The sequence below is a fragment of the Oratosquilla oratoria genome, chromosome 3 (genome assembly GCF_046742065.1).
Source record: "Oratosquilla oratoria isolate Oo_2021 chromosome 3, ASM4674206v1, whole genome shotgun sequence".
NCBI classification, from domain to species: domain Eukaryota; kingdom Metazoa; phylum Arthropoda; class Malacostraca; order Stomatopoda; family Squillidae; genus Oratosquilla; species Oratosquilla oratoria.
In genome coordinates, this window is record NC_134779.1 from 86782441 (window position 1) to 86795517 (window position 13077).

Consider the following 13077-nt stretch of genomic DNA (forward strand, 5'->3'; position numbering starts at 1 on the left):
GTTGAAATGAACAAAGGGCGGACTTTTCAAGCAACGTTTCCTATTTGTCTGGTAGGTGGCAGCGATGGCCGTACACGTATACTCAAACCCGGCCCAGCCAAGCCGCCACCAGGGCTGCCATTTTGCAGAATTTTGTACCAAAACGTAGTAAAATAGCGGCATGTGGCAACTGCACAAGGACATGAGGAAATTTTTTCTACATAGCGGGCTGTTAAAAACATTCAAAAACTCAAACTTTTGTTTAAAAATCATAGAACTAGTTATCAAATAATAAATGGTACATCAAAATATGACTTTTATTGGTAATTGTGTTACTTATAAAATATTATACCCCAAAAGATATACGTTTTTACGGTATAGAAAAAAATTATACACTAAAGTTTCAGCTTTCTTTTAGCACCGGGGCTGCCGCTTCATGGAATTTTGTACCAAAACGTAGTAAAATAGTGGCATGTGGCAACTGCACAAGGATATGAGGAATTTTTTTCTACATATCAGCTGGCTGTTAAAAACATTAAAAAACTTAAACTTTTGTTTAAAAATCATAGCACTAGTTATCAAATAATACATGGTACATCAAAATATGACTTTTATTGGTAATTGTGTTACATATAAAATAGTATACCCCAAAAGATACGTTTTTACAGTGTAGAAAAAAATTCTACACAGTTTCTTTCTTTTTGCAATAATAATAATAAAAAATATATATCTTACTGAATATGTTAGGGCATGGGGGCCTTGCCAAGTATATATCTTGCTATGAAAGTCTGCACATGCTCGAGAAAAATGTATGCCCCGGTATGGCAACACTCCCATTCTACACGGCAGTGTAGAAAATGTGGCAACCCTGGCTGCCACCACTGTCCCGCGTGCATACCTTCCGATATTTAGTGTACGTAATAAAAAATACAGTACAGTACACTGTATGTACAGTACATTAACATGCCTGTATTACAGTTATTACAGAATCATTAGTATTATAGTATTATTATTACAGTATTGTTATTATTACAGTGTTAGAGTATTATTCTTGTGTGTTTCTATGCCATATCATATATTACCTATACGTATACCGCTACGAAAATCTACAGGTGTCAGGGCGACATTTTCGATTACCGGACTTTTGGCATGACCGGACTGCCCTTTCCCCCAATTAGTCCGGGCTTTCGAGGTTCGACTGTATATGAAGAGTAGAAAATTTGTAGTGGTGTATGTGCCCCCAAAAACACAGTCCTGGACAGATAGTGAACATTCCAACATATTTGAAGATACAAAATACGAATTAACTAATATACTGAAGGACAGAGGAAATATAGTAATTATGGGTGACTTTAATTCAAAAGAAATATGTTGGGAGGAAATGACAGTGAAGGGTGGAGAGGAACTCTGGGGCAACATCCTGCTCGACATGACCATCGAATACACAATGACTCAGTGGATAAGGGAAAATACCAGATACACAGGTAGTGAAGAATCATCAAGGCTGGATTTAATTCGACAGAGCCTGAAATTGTTAACAAAATTGATTACAAAACTCCAATAGGGAAGAGTGACCATGTACTAATAGAATTTGAGTTGAAAGAGCAAATGGATCAAAGCAGAAATGATAAACATAGAATAGGAAGACTACTGCACAACAAAACAAATTTTGAGAAACTCAAAAAATTCTTTCACAACGTGAACTGGGTAAAATTCCTAAATGAAGAAAGAGGGATGGAAGAGAATTGGAATATACTGAAAGAAATTTATGAGGGAGTGAATAAATAACCACAACAAAAAAAATAAAAGAACATACATGAAAAACTGGTACAACAAAAAATGTAGTGAGGCTAAGGATAAGAGACAAAACTTGGAAGAAATGGAAAAGAGACAAGAAAACAAGCAAATGGCTAATGTACATCAAACTAAGAAGTATGTAAAAATATGCAGAGATGAAAAGAAAAAAAAAGAAAAAAAAAAAAAAAAAAAAAAAAAAAAAAAAATGCAAGGAAGAACCCAAACTACTTTCCAGGTATGTAAATGGCAAACTGAAGAATAAACAAGAGATAGAAAAGCTGGGCCAAGGTAAATATGAATATACAGAAGAACTGGAAATGGCTGAAATTATGAACAACCACTTCAAATCAGTATTCACAATAGAAAACTCACCTGTGAAGAAACAGAGATTTTCCCCTCAATGAAAGAAATAATTGTAACACAAAAGGAAATCAGTGACCAAATCAAAACTCTTGAAGTCAGAAAATCACATGGTCCAGACGGAATTGCAAACTGGATATTGAAAGAATGCATGGAGGAATTAACAGATAAAATATACAATATAATTAAATTCTCACTTCAAGAAGGAAAGGTGCCATAGGACTGGAAGAATGCAAACATTGTACCGATTTATAAGGGAGGAAACAAGGAAGATCCATCAAATTACAGACCGGTCTCCCTGACAAGCACAGTAGCAAAAATTTGTGAAAAGGTCATCAAAAATAGATGGGTTAAACATCTAGAAGAAAAAACTATACCGAATCCAAATCAATTTGGATTCAGACAAGGAAGATCATGTACAACAAACTTGATCTGTTTCTACTTGAGATTAATAGATATAATACAAGAGATGGTTGGGCAGACTGTGCCTTTCTGGACCTACAAAAGGCATTTGATAAGATACCACACAAGAAACTAATAAGTAAAATAGAGTCGAAAGGTGGCATCAGAGGAAAATTATTGGAATGGATAAAAGACTTCCTGACTGGGAGGAAAATAATAGTAATTTGCAAATAAATTCTCAAATTGGGAAGAAATAAGTGCTGTTCTGCAGGGATCAGTACTGGCCACAATCATGTTTGCCATATACATAAATGACATGGATGAAGGAGTAGTGTTATATGAATTTCTTTGCAAACGCAAAAATACTAAAGAAAGTAAAAACAGAGGAGGATTGCAACTCATTACAACAAGACTTGGACAAGATCTGGAAATGGACTCAAAAGTGGGAAATGAAATTCAATATCAAGAAATGTAGTATAATGGAATTTGGAAAAAGTAAAAACAGAATATTGAGAGAAGAAGAGGTAAAAAAAGTAAACTTGGAAAAAGACCTTAGAGTGATGATCAGCAAAGACATGACACCGGACAAATATAGTACAACAAAACTGATTTTGTAAAACTTAAGAAATTTTTCCAAAATGCCTGTTGGGAAAAATCTGCAAATGATGAAACAAAGACAGAAGAGAAATGGAACATTCACAAAGAAATTTATGAGGAGGGAACAGACAAATATGTGCCTAAGAAAAAGGAGTACATAAAGTGCTCGTATAATAAAAAGTGTAGCAATGCTAAAGACAAAAGAGACAAAGCTTGGAAAAGATGGAAAAGGTATAAAAAAGAGACTAAATGGCAAATATACATTAAACTGAGAAATGAATATGTAGACATAAGAAAAAAGAAACTATGAAAAAGATATAACAGCAAAATGCGAAGATCAACCTAAACTGTTCTACAGATATGTAAATGACAAACTAAAAGACAAACACGAAATAATAAAACTGCGTGAAGGAAATCAAGAATACACAGATGTAGAAATTGCCCAAATAATGACTAGACACTTTAAGTCTGTTTTTACAATTGAAAGCTCACAATTGTGGGATGATAGTCACCAGGAAGGATCCCCCAAAATGGAAGAAATAATGGTGACACAGAAAGAAATAGGGACCAAATAAAGAAACTCGAAGTCAGAAAGTCACATGGTCCAGAGGGAATAGCAAACTGGATACTAAAAAATGCACAGACGAACTCACAGACAAAATACACAAGGTAATTGACTTCTCACTCAAAGAAGGGAAAGTACCACAACACTGGAAGAATGCTAATATTGTACCAATATATAAGGGAGGAGACAAAGAAAATCCAACAAATTATATACCAGTATCCCTGACAAGCACAATTGCTAAAATATGCGAAAGACTTATTAAAAACAAATGGACTATACACTTGGAAAAGAACAAAATATTAAACCCCAACCAATTTGGATTTAGAAGTGGAAGATCAAGTACTACATACATACATATACCAAGGCTTTTCCCCTTACAAGGGAGGTAGCCAAAAAGAAAAAGGCATAACACCACTCCCACCCATTCCATCCCTAAATACACTCCACTCCCCTCCACCCTCCCTCTTATTTTAGCACCTCCTGGATGATGGGTCATCCCTGCACCTTGTCCACTGCCCTGGGTCAGAGGCAGTGTTGCAAGACACATCACATCCACAGCAAGGCTGCTTCAATAAATCGACGAACCCCCCTCTCCGTCCCCCCATGCAGAGAAAGAGAAGACAGGGAGAAATCCCTTCGGGCTCAAATTTTTCTTACACATACTACCTAACCCCCCCATCTCCCCCACCCATTCCACCTCATGCATCACACATCATCCATATACAACCATTCTCCATTCACCCCTGTCTTCTGTCCTCTCCCGTCCTTCCTCAACAGACATTCCCCTCTTCCCCAAAGCCCCCTTCACTCCATCCCTCCATCTCATCCTAGGACGCCCCCTCATGTTCACTCCCTCCACATCTGCCTTCCATACCTCTTTTACTAGTCTTTCTTTACTCATTCTTTCCATGTGTCCAAACCATCCTGATAATCTTTCATCAATCCTATCTCTCAACTCCCTTACCACTCCTGTTCTCCTCCTCACCTCCTCATTTCTCACTCTATCCTGCCTAGTAACCCCCACCATACTTCTCAGACACCTCATCTCAAACACATTCAAACTCCTCTCTTATGTTCCATGTTTCTGCCCAATACAATGCTGTTGGCACAATCACTCCTTCATACAGTCTCCTCTTAGCATCCATTCCCAAATGTCTATTCCTCATTACACTTTTTAATTCACCAAGGCATTTACTCACTTCTCTCAATCTACATTCTACCTCCACCTCCACTCTTCCCTTTCCTGTCACATTTGCACCCAAGTATCTAAAACTATCCACTTCCTCCAGTCGCTCTGCCTTAATGCTCACTTCCAGTCTGCTGCCACTTTCATCCCTTGTACATCTCATCACCTTACTTTTACCCAGGGCTGTGGAGTTGGAACACAAAACCTCCGACTCCTCTATTTTTGGCACCACCGACTCTGACTACTCTATTTTTGGCACCACCGACTCCGACTCCTCGTGTAATTAACTGGTTATGGCCTACATATTTCATAAAGCCTATACAACACACATACGCTCCAATCTTGAGTAGACTTATATCATTATAACTAGTTTATATCAAAGAATAAAGATATATGTTATAGTGTGGCTTTCCTACGTTTGACCTCTTCATTAATACTTTATTACTGAAGTAGAGATTTTTTGAAAGGATATTGAAGAAAATTCAGTAAAATAAAGATTCTATAATGTACCTCTTGATTTAACTACATACTGGTACTGCTATGCAATTACTGTGATGGACATTACTCTGGTTCTGGAACTGATCTTATCGATACGAGTACAATACAAGATACAGCTGAACATGTTTGAAATGTAAAACTTTTTTTTTAAACTTTAAATATCCTTATTTCAATAATTCAATGTTAAAAAGTATAGAGGGGACAAAGAAGGGGAAAGGAGAGAAGAGATAGTATTATTGCGTTAGTCTACAGTTGAAATCATAATTATCCTACTGTTTGGCAACACAGCAGTGGGAGAAACCACCAAACTGATGGAGTGATGGAAACGACACATATGGAACTTGACAGGAATATTAGTTCCCGTGACTGTGTGTCAACAGGTGTAAAATGGAGGTGTTTATCTAATTTATTCAAGTAATACTTTGGATGTTTATCGCTCTATGTATAAATTTGAAAGCCAGCATTGCACAAGGACGTTTTGGGGGATTAGTGGAATGACCATGAAGATAAGACGATGAGATTTATTACATTTCATAATTTTTTCTATTTTTTATTTTATATAATCTACTTAAAAGGAGTGTGCACTGCAAAACTCTACAGACTAAACGAAGGCATTATAAAATGTAAATATAACTGGAGTCGTAGATGGTATATTTTTACCGACTCCGACTCCGACTCCAGTGACCATAATTGCTTCCGACTCCGACTACACAGCCCTGATTTTACCCACATTTATTTTCAGCTTTCTTCTTTCACACACTCTCCCAAACTCTGTCACCAACTTCCTCAATCCCTCCTCTGATCCTGCTACAAGTGCAGTGTCATCTGCAAACAACAGCTGGCTCACCTCCCACTTTTCTCCATTTTCTTTAACTATCTCCAATCCTGACCCACTACCCTTGCATTTACCTCTCGCACCACCTCATCCATGTATAAGTTGAACAGCCAGGGTGACATAACACATCCCTGATGAAGTCCCACCTTTACCTCGAACCACTCACTCTCTCCATTTCTGATCCTGACACAAGCTCTACTACTCTCATAAAAACTCTTGACAGCTCCTAGAAGCTTTCTTCCTATCCTGTATATCCACAAAACCTCCCACAGTGCCTTCCTGTCTACTCTGTTGTAAGCCTTTTCCAGATCCATAAAAGTCCAAAAAACATCCTTACCTTTTCCTATAGCTTTCTCACATATCTGTCTTACCACAAAGATTTGATCTACACAACCCCTACCTGTCCTAAATCCACACTGTTCCTCACCAATCACTCCCTCTGTTCCTCTCCTAATCCTCTCAATCAAGATCCTCCCATTAGCCTTCTCTACTACACTAACAAGCTAATCCCTCTGAAACTACTACATTCACACTTGTCCCCTTTTCCCTTGTAAAGTGGAACTATACAGGCACTCCTCCAGTTCTCCAGCACTCTACCCTCTCTCCAGCAAACATTAAATAACCTCACCAGCCAGTCCACCATCACTGTACCTCCTTTTTTTTTTAGACATTCTACATAGCATCCATCCAGACCAGGTGTCTTACCTGCTTTCATCATCTTAACAACTGCTTTCACTTCATCCTTCCTTATTTCTCCTCGATTTTCCTCACTCATCACTCTCATTTTCTTAGCACTTCCCACTGCAACTATCTTTCCCTCCCTATCCTCCTTCACATTTAGCAACTCCCTAAAATACTCTGCCCATCTTCCCCTTACTGGCTTCTCTTCCATTATCATCTCTCCATCTGCACCTTTTACCTTTTCTTCTCTACTTGATTTGCCTCCTCTTCCTCTCTTAATTTCTTTCCAAAACATCTTTTTATTACTTTCAAATTTTTCTGTCATACTCTTACCCCATTTCACATCTGCTCTCCTCTTTGCCTCCTTTACCTTGTGCTTTACAAAGGATTACAAAGGATTACAAAGGATTACAAAGGCGGAGCATGCCGACAGGAGACCTTTTGATCCATATCTAGGTCGGATGGAAAAAAAAAGAAGAAAAAAAAATCATATTAATAATAAATTAAAACTATAATAATGTAAAAACAACAAATAAAATACATAAATAAATGCATAGGTATAGTTGAATAACAAACAAACAGGTAAATAGTAAATGATTATAAATTGACATATAACTAATAATAAATGAAAATCAGACAGACAAATTATAACAAAACAAAAACAAATAATATAACATAAATTATAATCATTACAGCATCTTACTTAGGTATTTATCTAAATGATTCTTAAAGCTTCGAACTGAACTACATTGCACTACCTGTGCAGGAAGTTTATTCCATTCATTAACTACACGGTTGGCAAAGTTGTTTCTACCTACTTCCAAATTGAATCTATTTCCGGACAGTTTGAGACCATTGTTTCTTGTCTGATTCTCATTCAATGTGAAAATTTGGTCACTTTTGATGTTGTCAATTCCCTTTAAAATCTTAAAGACCTGTATCAAGTCACCTCTGAGTCTACACTTTTTTAGGGAAAACAGATTCATGTGCTTAAATCGATTTTCGTATGATTTATTTTTGATATTTGGAATCAGTTTTGTGGCTCGCCGTTGTACTCTTTCCAATCTGTCAATGTCTTTAATGAGATTCGGTGACCATACGGAAACAGCATATTCCAAATGTGGACGAACTAACGATTTATATAGCTTGTTAATGAGTGATGGACTTTTGAAATCAAAAGATCGCGCAATCAATCCCAGAATCTTATTTGCTTTCTCAGAGGCTGAAATACACTGCTTGGATGATTTGAGGTCGTTACTGATAATTACGCCGAGATCTTTTTCACTATCCACTTTTGTTAACGAATTTCCAAATAACTTGTAATCGTACTTACTGTTATTTTTACCTATGTGCATTACCTTGCATTTACTTGTGTTAAATTTCATTAGCCACTTTTCAGACCATTGCTGTAATTGATCTAAATCTTCTTGAATATCTAATTGGTTTGAGTGATCATTTGCCACTCCGCACAGTTTTGTATCATCAGCAAATTTGGAAACAGTAGATTTTAGTCCATGGTCTATATCATTTATATATACTATGAATAGAAGTGGCCCAAGAACGGAACCCTGAGGAACTCCACTTGCAACACTTTTCCATCCAGAAGTTTTTCCATTTAAAACAACTCTCTGTTTTCGACCCTTCAACCAATTACTAGTCCAACCTAATAGGCTACCACTTATTCCATGCAAAGCTAATTTAGTAAGTAGTCTTTCGTGTGGGACGGTATCAAAAGCTTTTGCAAAGTCTAGATATACTAAATCTATATTGTTTCTTTTGTCATAATTCGAGATAACTGTGTTGTAGAATTCGAGTAAGTTAGTCACGCAAAAACGTTTCCGTCTGAAACCATGCTGGCTATCATTTATCAAACGGTTACTTTCTAAATGATGTTCCAATACTGGAACAGAGAAGAGAAAGAGGTGATTTGTTGACCATTGACAGAATGATGAAAAGGATGGAAATTCTTGATAGAGATGACTTATTAAAGTGGGACAGAAGAGAAACAAGAGGACACGAAAAGAAACTAAAGAAGAACAGTTACAGAAGAGACCTGAAAAAGAATAGTTTCCCACATAGAGTGATTGATGTCTGGAACAAACTAAATGGAGAAACAGTGAGTGCCAAAACTATACATGATTTTAAGAATAAACTGGATGCGGAGAGATACGAGAACGGGTCACTATTAGCATAGCTCTCATCCCGTAAAATACAACTAGGTAAATACTAGTACCTGGGCCTCACCGGCTATGCTGGTACCAAAATCTGGAGGTGAGTGGAGATTATGTGTTGATTATAGGAAAGTCAATGCAGTCACTAAAGAGGATCCTTACCCTCTCCCCAGAATTGATGACTTCATTGTGGAGGTCACTGCTACAAATTATTTATCAAAATTAGATTTGATGAAGGGATACCATCAGATCCCCCTTACAAGTAGGGCCACTGAGGTACAGGAGACCCTCAAATAACGCGGATTCTAATAGCACGGATTTGATTTCAAAACCATCTCAAATGTAGAGAACTGTTTTAAAATTCGCGCCGAGTCGGGCACGCATACGCACACACGCGGCAACATCGCAAACATTTGTAGTGACTGCTTTCTATTTTACCATATACAGTCGATCCTCATATAACGCGGTCATTATGTACACTGGGAACTGCTCAAACAAGGGTGTGGGGCGAGGGGATAGCTGTGGGTGGCTGCCTGCGGTTATGTGTCAACTTCCGGGTACTGATGCAGGAGGGAGGGAGGGGAGGAGAGGGGGAGTAGGGGTGGTAGGGGGGTAGCCAACAAGCTTTAGCTTGTCGCTTCCACCACATAAGCCGTGCTATCGTGAAATTTTACCGCCCTAACCTGTTGAAGTGTAATGTTTCTTTCGTTTGGAACACAACTAATAAGTCTGATAATGACTGCGCTTGTCGTGTCTTAATTTCTCTTATGAGGTTCTTGTTGTTACTGGCTGTGGTGGTTTGGGAGATCAAAAACAGACATATACACGCTTACACACGTGTAGACACGCACACGTAGACAACCAGTGTATGTTGTGAATGCACGTGCGTGTAAACACAAATACGAACACAGACACACGCACGTACATGCTTACTTGTACATGTGAACACAGACACACGCATGTACATGCTTACTTGTACATGTGAACACAGGCACATACACGCATGCACGCACACACACACAATAGAATATGCAGCAACAATATGGTCACCAAGTACAAAAAAATGTATAAAAAAACTTGAAAGAATACAAAGAGCAATTACAAAACTGGCACCAACACTCTCAAAACTATCATATGAAGAGAGACTACAAAAACTTGAACTACAGACACTAGAGCAAAGAAGAGAGGAGATTTGATAGCTATTTACAGAATCATGAAAGGCATAGAAATTACTGATAGAGAGAATCTGATAAAATGGGATGACAGAAATACAAGAGGACACGGAAAGAGAATAAAAAAAGACAGCTATAGAAGAGATTTGAAAAAGAACAGCTTTCCACACAGAGTAATAGACAGTTGGAACAAGTTAGATGAGAAAGTGGTGTGTGCAAAAACCATACATGAATTTAAAAATTGTTTAGATAAAATGAGAAATGAAGACGGGACCCCACGAGCATAGCTCCCCTTCCCGTAATATACAACTAGGTAAATACAACTAGGTAAATACACGCCACACACACATACATACGCCACATACACACACACGCCACACACACATACACCACATACACACATATACATACACCACATACACACACACACGTGTATACGCCACATACACACACATATGTATATATGCCACATACACACACATGTATATACGCACAAACAACATACGCCACATACACCACATACACGCACACACACACACAGAGGGAGAGAAGGGGTGGTTATACTAGTAAGTGAAGAGATAAGTAAGCATGTAGTGGAGTGGAAGGAAATTTCATCAAGGTTGATGTGGATGAAGGTGAAGCTGGGAAGGGAGATATGGGTTTTTGTAAGTGCGTATGGGCCTGGTAGTGAGAAGAGCATAGAGGAAAGGGAGGCTTTTTGGGTAGATATAAATGAATGCATAGAGGGATTAGGGAGAAATGTCAGTGTAGTTGTATTGGGAGACCTTAATGCTAGGGTAGGAAATGAACCAATAGATGGAGTGATTGGGAAGTATGGAGTTCCAGGTAAAAATCGTAGTGGAGAATTGATGGTGGAGATGTTTCTTGAAAGAGAGTTGATGATAGCAAATACAGTGTTTAAGAAGAAAGTCAACCATAAGTACACATGGAAGAGGGTGGTGGATGGAAGGGTGGCAGAAAGAGCATTAATGGACTATATAGTGGTGACCAGGAGTATGGTAGGAAGAGTTAAGGATGTACATGTTCTAAGGGGAGAGAGTGGGGGAATATTAGATCCTTATCTGGTGGAAGGTAAAATGAGAGTGGAGAATAGGTGGAGAAAGAGGAAAAAGGTAGAAGGTAGGGAGATACTTAGAGTGAACTGCTTAAATGAGAGAAAAAAGGAGAATGAGTATAAGAAGAAGCTGAGAGAGGAGTGGGAGGGAGTAAAGGATAGAGTAGAACTAGGAGTGGAGGAGGAATGGGGATGGTTCAAGGAGGGAGTCATAAGGTGTGCAAAGATGGTGTGTTGAACAAGGAGGGTGGGAGGAAATAGAAGGAAGGGTAGTGAGTGGTGGGATGAGGAAGCAAAGAAGGGTGTAGAAGAGAAGAAGCAGGCATTCATAGATTGGCTACAAATTAGGACAAGGAATCGTATGAGAGGTACAAAGTAAAGAGAAGGGAAGTTAAGCATAAGATAAAGGAAGCAAAGAGGAGAGCAGATGTGAAATGGGATAAGAATATGACAGAAAATTTTGTAAGTAATAGAAAAGATGTTTTGGAAGGAAATTAAAAGAGAAAGAGGAGGTGAATCAAGTAGAGAGGAAAAGGTAAAAGGTGCAGATGGAGAGATGATAATGGAAGAGAAGGCAGTGAGAGGAAGGTGGGCAGAGTATTTTAGGGAGTTGCTAAATGTGAAGGAGGATAGGGAGGGAAAGGTAGTTGCAGTGGGAAAGTGCTAAGAAAATGAGTGATGAGTGAGGAAAATGGAGGAGAAATAGGGAAAGATGAAATGAAAGCAGCTGTTAAGATGATGAGAGCAGGTAAGGCACCTGGGTTGGATGGATGCCATGCAGAATGTCTGAAGAAAGGAAGTACAGTTATGGTGGACTGGCTGGTGAGGTTATTTAATGTTTGTTTACAAGAGGGTAGAGTGCCGGAGGACCAGAGTAGTGCCTGTATAGTTCCACTTTACAAAGGAAAGAGGGACAAGTGTGAGTGTAGTAGTTTCAGAGGGATCAGCTTGTTGAGTGTAGTTGGGAAGGCTTATGGGAGGGTCTTGATTGAGAGGACTAGGAGAACAGAATAAGTAATTGGTGAGGAACATCGTGGGTTTAGGACAGGTAGGGGTTGTGTAGATCAGATCTTTGTGGTAAGGCACACATGTGAGAAAGCTATAGGAAAAGGTAAGGATGTTTTTTGGGCTTTTATGGATGTCGAAAAGGCTTACAACAGGGTAGACGGGAAGGCACTGTTGGAGGTACTGCAGATATATGGGATAGGAGGAAAGCTGTTAAGAGCAGTCAAGTGTTTTTACGAGTGGTAGAGCTTGTGTTAGGATTAGAAATGGAGAGAGTGAATGATTTGAGGTAAAGGTGGGACTTTGTCAGGGATGTGTTATGTCACCCTGGCTGTTTAATCTTTACATGGATGGGGTGGTGCGAGAGGTGAATGCAAGGGTAGTGGGTCAGGGATTGGAGATGATTAAAGAAAATGGAGAAAAGTGGGACGTGAGCCAGTTGTTGTTTGCTGATGACACTGCGCTTGTAGCAGGATCAGAGGAGGGATTGAGGAAGTCAGTGACAGAGTTTGGGAAGGTGTGTGAAAGAAGGAAGCTGAAGATAAATGTGGGTAAAAGTAAGGTAATGAGATGTACTAGGGGAGGGAGTGACAGCAGGCTGGAAGTGAGCATTAAGGGTGAAAGACGGGAGGAAGTGGATGTTTTAGATACTTGGGTGCAAATGTGGCAGGAAAGGGAGTGGGGGTGGAGGTAGAATGTAGATTGAGAGAAGCGAGTAAATGCCTTAGTGGACATACACGCACACATACACATA

The 13077-nt window shown here is 38.8% G+C and overlaps 2 protein-coding genes across 15 annotated transcripts in view; one reads left to right on the forward strand and one right to left on the reverse strand.

Annotated features, from left to right (window-relative positions):
- LOC143024176 (uncharacterized) overlaps window positions 1-13077 on the forward strand; it is a 229835-nt gene that overhangs the window by 164886 nt on the left and 51872 nt on the right. The gene's annotated exons all lie outside the window — the stretch shown is intronic.
- Window positions 1-13077, reverse strand: part of Gga (ADP-ribosylation factor-binding protein Gga) — a 251519-nt gene that overhangs the window by 25943 nt on the left and 212499 nt on the right. The window lies entirely within an intron of this gene.